Below are 11028 nucleotides of genomic sequence, written 5' to 3' on the forward strand. Positions count from 1 at the left end.
TTCCTGCCCTGTAATCTCTGAAATCACTTAACACACATATCATGGCATCGAATGGTAATAAGAGAGGATTAAACATAGGAAATTTAAGGCCAAAGAAGCATGTTTTCAATCAAAGCACAGAATCAGGAAGGAAAATGTAAAACCATGCATTTTGTATGAATAAGTGTATGAAAGATTGATAAAATTCAATCAATTGAGCACAAGATAAACTGTAAAATAGTGGTTTGTCAACCTCCCCACACTTAAACATTAGTATGTCATCATGCTAAGCTCAAGAGAAGCTATAAGAGTGAAGAGGAATGGTAAAATGTATGAAATGCAACCTATCTGTATGAATGCAGCTATATGTTAAAATGTTTCTACCTACTTGGTTAAAAGTAAACAAATCTTTTAAGAACAAATATGAACTGGATTTTACTAATTCAAATCACAAAATAAAGTACAAGTGAACTTGGAGAAGAAAATAGCTCATGAAAGCCAGGAACAAAGAATCGAGCATCGAACCCTCACTGAAAGTGTATGCACTCTAATCGCTCATGTGTTTAAGGTTCGATTCTCTCAATTCTCTACTAACCTTGCTTTCTAAGGCTTTCTCTTCATCTAACAATCAACATAAAATTTAATGCACAGATACATATATCAAGAGGTCTTTTAAGGGTTGTAATGGAGTTAGGGTCAAGGTAGGATTGTATTTGGCCAAGTGGACTAAATTCTGAATCCTTAATTAACTTAAACTTTCCACCTAACTTTAGACAATCCATGTAATCATAATACCACATCTAACTATCCATTAACCATGTTTTCCACATATTCATGCATCCGATTTTGAGTACAGTACATATGCATTGCTTTCACCATTTACTTTGGGGCATTTTGTCCCCTTTTTACTTATTTGCTCTTTTTTCTTTTCTTTTTCTCTTTTTTTTCTCAATTCATATGATTAAATTATTGAATGCATGAACATATCCTAAACATTTCTTTCACATTTTCATAAAGATATATAACACCCAATTCTTAAACTAAACGTTTCCAAACCCAATTTTCCCACATTTAAATCATAAGCACTCTCACTAGTCTAAGCTAACCAAGGATTCAAATTAAGGACATTATTGTTTTCTGCTTAGAGTTAGTGATGAGCTAAATTAAAGAACAAAGGGGTAAAATAGGCTCAAAATTAGTTTGCAAGGGATAATGAAAAGGTTAAGGCCATAAGGGTATGTAAGCTGAGTGAAACAAGGGCCTCGGTCATGTAAATGCATTTATACATTAAACAATGGAAATATAGAATCAAGAAAGACAAAGATCACAATTTTAGAGAGAACAACACACACCAAAACAGAATATTGGTTGATAAAATGCAACCAATTAAGTAGGCTCAAAATCTTACTGGTTTTGTGTATTCAAGCTCAAAACCATGTTCCAGTATAATATTTCTTCAGACAAGTTTATCAAAAATTTTAAATTAAATTAGTGAAATATTATAAAAAGTTTCTTGAAAAAGAAAATATTACTTTAACCAAGTGGTGATAAAATATACACAAAATCAAGCAAACATGTAATCAAACATGCAAATGCAAAAACTAATTTAACAAAGAAAATTAAACATTGGTGTTGAGATAGGAAATAACTAACCCATGGAGATCAGTATCGACCTCCCCACACTTAAAGATTGCACCGTTCTCAGTGCATGCTATGATGTGCAAGTGGATGGGCTACTACAACTGATGCTTTTCTGATAAACCCATATTTTATGATATATTTTGTGCTCAAATTAAGTGATTTATTCAATCCTTCACTCACTTATTCATGAAAATTGCATGGTTTTATTTTTCCTTCCTTATTATGTGATGTATGTAAAAATAATTATTTTAATTACCCTTTATTTCTATTCGATGCCGTGATTCGTGTGTTGAGTAGTTTCAGATCTTCTAAGGCAGGAATGACTTAAAGGATGGAAAGGAAACATACAAAAATGGAAGGAAAGCACAAAACGGAGTTTTTGAAGAAACTAGCAGTGACGCGATCGCATGGACGACGCGGCTGCATGCCAGCACGAAATGGCAGTGACGCGACCACGTGATTGACGCGGACGCATGACTGAAGCGACCGCGTGATAAGGAAAACTCCAAATGACGCGACCGCGTGACAGAGGCCACGCACTAGAAATTACAGAAAATACTCCTAGCGATTTCTGAATCCCTTTTTGGCCCAAATCCAAGTCCAGAAGGCACAGATCAGAGGTTATGAAGTGGGGGAATGCATCCATTCAAAAGAGAGTCTCCAATTATTCACTATTCATGATTTATATGTAGTTTTGAGGGAGAGGTTCTCTCCTCTCTCTTTTAGGATTTAGAATTAGGATTTCTTTTTCTTTCAGGGTTATCTCTTTTTATCAGGTTCAATATTCCTTTTTAATTACTTATTTTCTCAATTTAATTTATGAATTCTTCTATGTTACAGATTATTCTTTGAATTAATGTTATTTAAGGTATTTCAGTTTATGATTGCTTTCTTTTATTTATGTTACTGTTGCTTCCAATCTGAAGACATTTTTATTCAAGTAGATTTACTTTTCCCCTTTCGGTCTTGGTTAAGAAATCAGTAACTCAGGAGTTATCAAACTCAACATGATTGATAATTGTTATCTTTGCTAGTTGAATTGAACTTCAATAATCCCAATCTTTCCTTAGGGATTAACTAGGATTTGAAGATCAAACTTATTAGTCACTTGACCTTTCTTTGCTTTAAGTAAAGGCTAACTAAGTGGAATTAAGATTCAATCTTCATCATCATTGATAAGGATAACTAGGATAGGACTTTCAATTTCTCATACCTTGCCAAAAATTTATTTTACAGTTATTTATTTATTTTACTTGCCATTTAAATTACTTATTCCTCATCTTCAAAACCCCAATTTACAATCTTCATAACCAATAATAAGAACATACTTCCTTGAAGTTCCTTGAGAAGACGACCCGAGGTTTAAATACTTCGGTTATCAATTTTTAAGGGGTTTGTTACTTGTGACAACCAAAACGTTTGTACGAAGGGATTTCTGTTGGTTTAGAAACTATATCTACAACGCGACTATTTTTATAAAATTCTTTACTAGCAAAAATCCTAACGTCAAAATGGCGCCGTTGCCGGGGAACTGCAATCGTGTGCCGTATTACTGGTTATTGTAAATATTTTTCTTTTACTTGTTTATTTGTCTTTATTTTCTCCTTTTATTTCCATTAGCTACTATGAATTCTCACCCCTCTCGCTTTGAGTTTGGTTCTAATATTGTTGAAAGGAGTGAAAGTTATAACAGGAACATGTATCAAGGTCAGAGCAATCAAAGATGGATGGAGCCAAGAGGATTTAATCAACCCTTTAGGCAATAACACCCTCCAAGATATCATGGACAAAGACCATTCTACAATGCATACCAAGCCAATAGACATGGTGGACAACCTTGTAGATACCAACAAGCCCCACCCTGTGCTTATAGGCCATCCTCTCAACGTAACCTCGAACCACCACACTAACAAGCTCCTTTTCACCATTCACCACCATATGTTCCTCATTTACCCCAATTCCAATCCAATTACTCCCAAACACCACCACTTCCCCATGTACCACGTCCAAATCCATCACCCCGAGAATCAGAGGTTCGCCTCAAGGAAACAGTAGATCAACTTCAAACAACCCTTCATCAACTAGAGCAAGCAGTAAGTCAATTATCTTCTAGACGTTCGAACATTCAAGGACCTCCCACAGCCCCATGTGGACAATCTAATGAAGAGCGTAGTATGAAGGAGATACTAGAAACTCCAGTGGACAGAACAGGGCATGACTTCGTACTGGTACAAGTAGAGGAAGCTGTCATTGTAAAAGAAGAAGAGTTGGTTGAAGACTTAGGAGAAGCTAAACTTCCATGGGAATCCAGAATTGTGGAAAATTCTGTCAAGGACATTACAATTGATGCTAAGGAGGATAGTGCACAACTCCCAAAGCAAGTCTTTTATGAAGAACTAGACGGAATAATACAAGAAGCAAGTTTCCTTGATGATGATAATCTCAAGTCAAGTTCTCCTAGTAATGAACTTGCATCCGCAAGTGAATTCTCTGAGATCGAAGAATCTTCCCCAAGTGAATACGAAGATGATGCGGAGGTAGATTTCTCTCAACCTCCCATTTATGACTTCAGTGATGAGGAAGACATAGAAGGCTTTGATCAGGACATGGATGCATTTGAAGAAGTTTGCAAGGAAGTGAAGAAATTCACAGAAGAGCACAAGGGAGTAAAACTTACAGAACCACTGGAAACACCTATCCCAAGGCCATTACCACCTAATACAAGCTTCAAGTGGGTACAATCCTTAACCTTTAGCTTTATTTTTCCACTTGAATATGGGTTGCTTGAAACAGATGGCCAGGTTAGAGCTCTCTGCGGCTTTAAGAGTAAGAGGGAAATGGCTCGTACTCAGAGCTGGTGCACAAGGTTCAATAAGGTTCCACGCTTCAACTTGAAGTGCATGGATTGGCATCATGATCAATCGAATGGATCTCAGAAAATGTTTGGTCACTATGGTGAGAATCTACTTTCTAAACCGCACGGATGGAAAAATATAGATCAAGACGGAGGCGGATTTAAAAGGAAGGTTTGGGATCCTGGAATCTATTCTGACATTCACCACCCCGGGAACCTGAGAATCGGTTTGAAGCTTCTCAGAAGCTTTACATGCCTAGTTTGGGACCCCGGAGGCCATTGGCATTCCAAACATTGGTGGAGATTTCTGGATGAATTTAAACATAAGCCGCCATAACAGGAAGCTCATCCAATGTCCAACTTAAGGACATTAACTAAAAGTGCTAGGTGGGAGACAACCCACCATGGTATGGTCATTTCTTTTTCAGTTTTATTTCATGTTATTTATTTTTATTTCCTTTTCAATTGAACCTGAATATTATTCACTCGCATTGCATACTGCATAAAAAAAAGAAAAAAAAAGAAGAGGAAAGGGCGCGTGACGTGACCGCATCACTCATGCGATCGCGTCAGTTGCGAAAAACACTTCCCACGCGTCCGCGTCACTCACACGGCCGCGTGATCTGAAAATCGGCGTAAGGATCCGACGCCCCGAAAGTTGGGCTGGAATCGTGCGGCTATTGCGTGTTTCGCACAAAACGACCCACGCGGTCGCGTCAGGGACGCGACCGCGTCCCTTGCACAACACCCATCCCACGCGAAAGTGTGAGCGACGCGATTGCGTCGCGTGGATTGCACAACACCCCAAAGGAGACAGAGAGTTGCGCTGAAACGACGCTGGAATTGTGCGTTTAGCACAATTTCCAGCGACGCGGTCGCATGCCTCACGCGACCGCTTCATTCATCCTTTTACCCATTCCATGCGATCGCATCACTCACGCGATCGCGTCAACCCCCATTCCACCCCAGCCACGCGACCGCGTGCCCCACGCGATCGCGTGGATTCAAATTCGATAACATCCAGCCACGCGAAACCCTACCCATTCGCGCCCCCCTAACCCCCTTCTCCTTCCTTTCTTCTCTGCAACCAACCACCACCAACTTCCAGCCACCACCACCGACCACCGCCCCACCGTCGACCACCCAGACCCTACCGCAACGCCACCCCCTTCTTCCTTCCATCTCTTTTTTCTTCTTCTTTCCTCTTTTTCCCTCCACCACTGCTGCCCCCTCCGCGACCACCACCCCCACCGCGCCGCCATCACCGCCGCGCCTCCACCCACCACCCATGCCCCCTTCCCTTCCTTCCCCCTTATACCTACCCCCATTACCCTACCCGAAATCCCCTGCCTCCGAACAGCCACCACCGCCACGCCAACCACCCTCAACAGTCGCGTCAGCCGCCACCACCACCACCCCCTACCATCTCTCTGCCCCACTTTCATTCATACGCCTACCAAGTTCCGCCGAACGCCACCCTTCTTTCAATTCATAGTTAATTCCATAATTTTTTGTTTATGTTCATAATTAGACTAGTTAGATATGCATGTTGTAGTGGATTCTAGGTGGTTAGGTAGCCTAGGATGTGGTTAGTAGATTTAGGCCTGATTAATTGTGTTGTTCATGCTACTTGCTTTATAATTTTTACAATTCTGCTGTTGCTGTGATGTTAGTATTATTCATATGTTGTTCTTACTGTTCATGCTGCTATTGTGAATGTTCTTTCTTGTTCATACCTAATTGCAGTTTGTTTTATTTTATATGAACTATTCTATTGCTGTTTATTTTCTGGAAACATCCAATTTTAGCTGGAATGCTGCCCAATTTTCTGTAAACTGTTTTGTTTCCATTCATATCTTGGTTTTGGCACTTTGAACTCTGCTTTACTCTGCTTTTACCAAACCAATTCATGAATACCAGGGCTAGCTATCTTATTCTTTTTGATTTCCTGGTTCATAATCTGCATTTTTGATGTTTAGATTCTAATTTTTGCTATTTCTATATCTAACTGAATCATCATCAACCTGATTTCCTTGTTTGGATATGAGTTAACTGTAACTTCTAATTGTGAATGCTTGTTACTTAGAAAATGATCATCATGCTACTTACTCTGACTTTCTTTTTACTAACTCACTGATTTCAACTTCCTTACCTCTTTTTCATTCCTAACCTACTTACCTTTCAAAACATCTCTTTTGTTTTTTTTTTCTTTCACTATTCTCTTTAACCTTCTAACCAAGGCATGATGATAATTTTTCCTAATTAACATGAATCCTATGGATCTTACATTTTGGATTGTGAATTTTTCTTCTCAGTTTTCTAATTCCTATACAATCCTTAATGCACATTTACTTAACTCATTTTCATCATTCTACTGCTCCTTTGCCATTATGTGCTTTTTTTGTTATTTGCCTACTTATTTTCCTATTTTTATTATATCCTTGATTTCTATTTTTCAGGATGTCTGACACCCAAAGAAAAGGAAAAGGAAAGGCAACAACTGGCAAACAAAAAAGAGGAGAATCCTCTATGTCCATCCTAGACATCATGCATGATGACTCCTGGCGGGAGAAACACTTTACCCCGCAGGAGAAGGCTGACCAGCTACTCCCTGCTACTGATCCCATCAAGTTTGCAAACAAATACTGCGAGTTAAAGTATCTAGTGTTTGCAACCTCCAGGAACCTGTACCTGGAGCAGACTCTGAAAATTCCGGAAGAACTCCAGCAATACACCTCTGATCAGATCAAACAAAGAAGCTGGTTCTTCCTGGAGAGAAACCTGACTGAGGTCAATGCTTCTTGGGTAAGAGAGTTTTACTGCAATTACTTCAAAACTTTCCTAGATGCAGTGAACCTAAGAGGGAAGCAGATACTGGTCACTGAAGAGGCCATTGAGGATATTCTGAAGCTTCTGCCTAAATCTGATCAGCCAGATGGTTATCAAAAGGCTGAGGAGGACATGCGCTTCATGAAGTTTGACTGGGATGCCGTCAAGGCAAGGATAGCCCTTGACCCGACTGTTCCATGGGTCATGGGTCAGAACACCACCATGCCTAAGGGAATCAAGCGGATTTACTTAAATGATGAGGCTCGGCTATGGCATCAGATCCTGCGCAACTTTGTTATGCCGAGTACCCATGAGATGGAGCTACCTGCCGCTATGATCATCCTTATATGGTGTGTGATGGAGGGTAAGGACCTGTACCTGCTACGCTTCATCCGGTACTACATGGCCAGGGTCCACATCCGAGGCACTCTCCCCTTTCTGCATGTTGTACTTTAGTTCATATTTTAGCCATTTAGTTTAGTTGCAATTCTAACTTATTAGTTATAGAAATTGTGGATTAATTAGTATAGTTTACCCTTTTTAGCATAAGATAACTTAGTTTAAATTAAAAATATAAAAAGGAAATAGACTAGAGACTTTAACATAATAAAAACAATCCACACACCTTATATATAGCATTACATGTTAATTAGTTAACAACATTTCATCAAGGAGAAACACTAAAACTTTAAAGCCACCTTAAGATTTACATTGAGAATAATGGGAACTCTTAATTTTTACTTGCATGACATATATAACTGATATATGATTTTTGAGTTAGAGAACACACAGCCTGTGAGTTTTGAGCTTAATTATATGGTTACATTCAAACCATAATTTTTATTCCTGTGTGTTCCACCCTTCTTTTTTATTTTGGTGTTCTTTACTTTGTTTTAATCTATATGTCCGATTATAGAATATAGATACATACCAAGAAAGTGATTGAGGCCATTGTTTGATTCCAGCTCACTTATCCCAAATTAGCCTACCTTTTACATCACCCTTGTTAGCCCCCTTGAGCCTTTAAATCCCCTCTTAGTCTATAAACCACAATACTAGCCTTAAGCAGAAAAATAAAATAAAAATCCCAAGTTGAATCCTTGGTTAGCTTAAGATAGAGAGTGTGTATTATTTAAGTGTGGGAAACCTATTGGGAACATGGATGATAAAAACAAAGGGTAGAAAGTTAAAAAGAATAAAATAATTCAAAATAAAAATTTTGGGAAGCATGCTCATGTGAAATCAAAATAGTTGAATTACCATGTGCATTAAAAAAAATTATTTTTCAGTATTTGAATAAAGGAGATACAAAAGAATTCCCCAAATGCAAAATAAAGCAATGCACATGGGACAAAATTAAAACTAATGCATGAGCATGTAACATCAAAAGTGGAAAAATTTGGGTGAATAGGTAAAGAAATTCTTGCTTTACAAAATATGTATGTTAGGTGAAATCTTAGACTAATCAAGGATTCACTTATTAGCTCACTTAACCTTATACATATACCCTTACCTTTACCTTGGCCCCATTACAACCTTAATTAAAGACCTCATGATTTTTGTATGCCTATATTCTATAATTGTTGATTGGTTAGATGAAGAACAAAGTTATAGAAAGTAAGGATAAAAAGAAGAATAGAGTGATTAACCCAATAAACACTGAGTGACTAGAGAGTAAACACAAAATCCAGTGAGGGTTCAATAGCTCATCAACATATATCTCTGCTTAAATTGTTAATTGTCTTGCAAGTTTGTAAAATATTTTTCTTTCCCATCTCAATTGTAAAAGTGCTTTATCATTATCTAAGGTTTGGCTATGCATATATGATTCCTTGAGAATGTGAATTAATTTAACTACATGTAAGTTTTATATACAAGTGAATAAAAAATTAGAATTGCATGATTCATTAAGGTAGTTGCATTTAGAATAGATTGCATTGCATGAGATTCCACCACTTTAACCTTACCTTACTCTTTATCTTGGATTTAGCATGAGGACATGCTATTGTTTAAGTGTGGGGAGGTTGATAAACCCATATTTTATGATATATTTTGTGCTCAAATTAAGTGATTTATTCAATCATTCACTCACTTATTCATGAAAATTGCATGGTTTTACTTTCCCTTCCTTATTATGTGATGTATGTAAAAATAATTATTTTAATTACCCTTTATTTCCATTCGATGCCGTGATTCGTGTGTTGAGTAGTTTCAGATCTTCTAAGGCAGGAATGACTTAAAGGATGGAAAGAAAACATACAAAAATGGAAGAAAAGCACAAAACAGAGTTTTTGAAGAAACTGGCAGTGACGCGATCGTATGGACGACGCGGCCGCATGCCAGCGCGAAATGGCAGTGACGCGACCGCGTGATTGACGCGATCGGGCGCCTTAAGCTAAACACATATGATGCGGACGCATGACTGAAGCGACCGCGTGATAAGGAAAACTCCAGATGACGCGACCGCGTGACCCACGCGGACGCGTGACAGAGGCCACGCACCATAAATTACAGAAAACACTCCTAGCAATTTCTGAAGCCCTTTTTGGCCCAAATCCAAGTCCAGAAGGCACAGATCAGAGGTTATGAAGTGGGGGAATGCATCCATTCAAAAGAGAGTCTCCAATTATTCACTATTCATGATTTAGATGTAGTTTTGAGGGAGAGGTTCTCTCCTCTCTCTTTTAGGATTTAGAATTAGGATTTCTTTTGCTTTCAGGATTATCTCTTTTTATCAGGTTCAATATTCCTTTTTAATTACTTATTTTCTCAATTTAATTTATGAATCTTCTATGTTACAGATTATTCTTTGAATTAATGTTATTTGAGGTATTTCAGTTTATGATTGCTTTCTTTTATTTATGTTACTGTTGCTTCCAATCTGAAGACATTTTTATTCAAGTAGATTTACTTTTCCCCTTTTGGTCTTGGTTAAGAAATCAGTAACTCAGGAGTTATCAAACTCAACATGATTGATAATTGTTATCTTTGTTAATTGAATTAAACTTCAATAATCCCAATCTTTCCTTAGGGATTAACTAGGATTTGAAGATCAAACTAATTAGTCACTTGACCTTTCTTTACTTTAAGTAAAGGCTAACTAAGTGGAATTAAGATTCAATCTTCATCATCATTGATAAGGATAACTAGGATAGGACTTCCAATTTCTCATACCTTGCCAAAAGTTTATTTTACAGTTATTTATTTATTTTACTTGCCATTTAAATTACTTATTCCTCATCTTCAAAACCCCAATTTACAATCTTCATAACCAATAATAAGAACATACTTCCCTGCAGTTCCTTGAGAAGACGACCTGAGGTTTAAATACTTCGGTTATCAATTTTTAAGGGGTTTGTTACTTGTGACAACCAAAACATTTGTACGAAGGGATTTTTGTTGGTTTAGAAACTATATCTACAATGCGACTATTTTTATAAAATTATTTACTAGCAAAAATCCTAACGTCATTTTCTCTAGAGATTGTGCAGATGGACTTGTCTGTTGCCCCATTTAGAAGCTTTCCCTTTTCCTTCTTCGGTGGCCATCTTGAAAGAAAAGAAAAAAGAAGAAAAGTAACCCAGAAATAAAGATAAGAAAATAAATAAAGCCTGGGTGGGTTAATGCCAAATAATGAGGGTCTCAATTACATGGTAGCTACAACATGCAAGTGAGAAAACAATAGAAGCACATGGCATACCTGTGGTGCAAAAAATTGGAACAAA

This window comes from Arachis ipaensis, chromosome B5 (genome assembly GCF_059453495.1).
Source record: "Arachis ipaensis isolate K30076 ecotype BB chromosome B5, ASM5945349v1, whole genome shotgun sequence".
In the NCBI taxonomy this organism is placed as follows: Eukaryota; Viridiplantae; Streptophyta; class Magnoliopsida; order Fabales; family Fabaceae; genus Arachis; species Arachis ipaensis.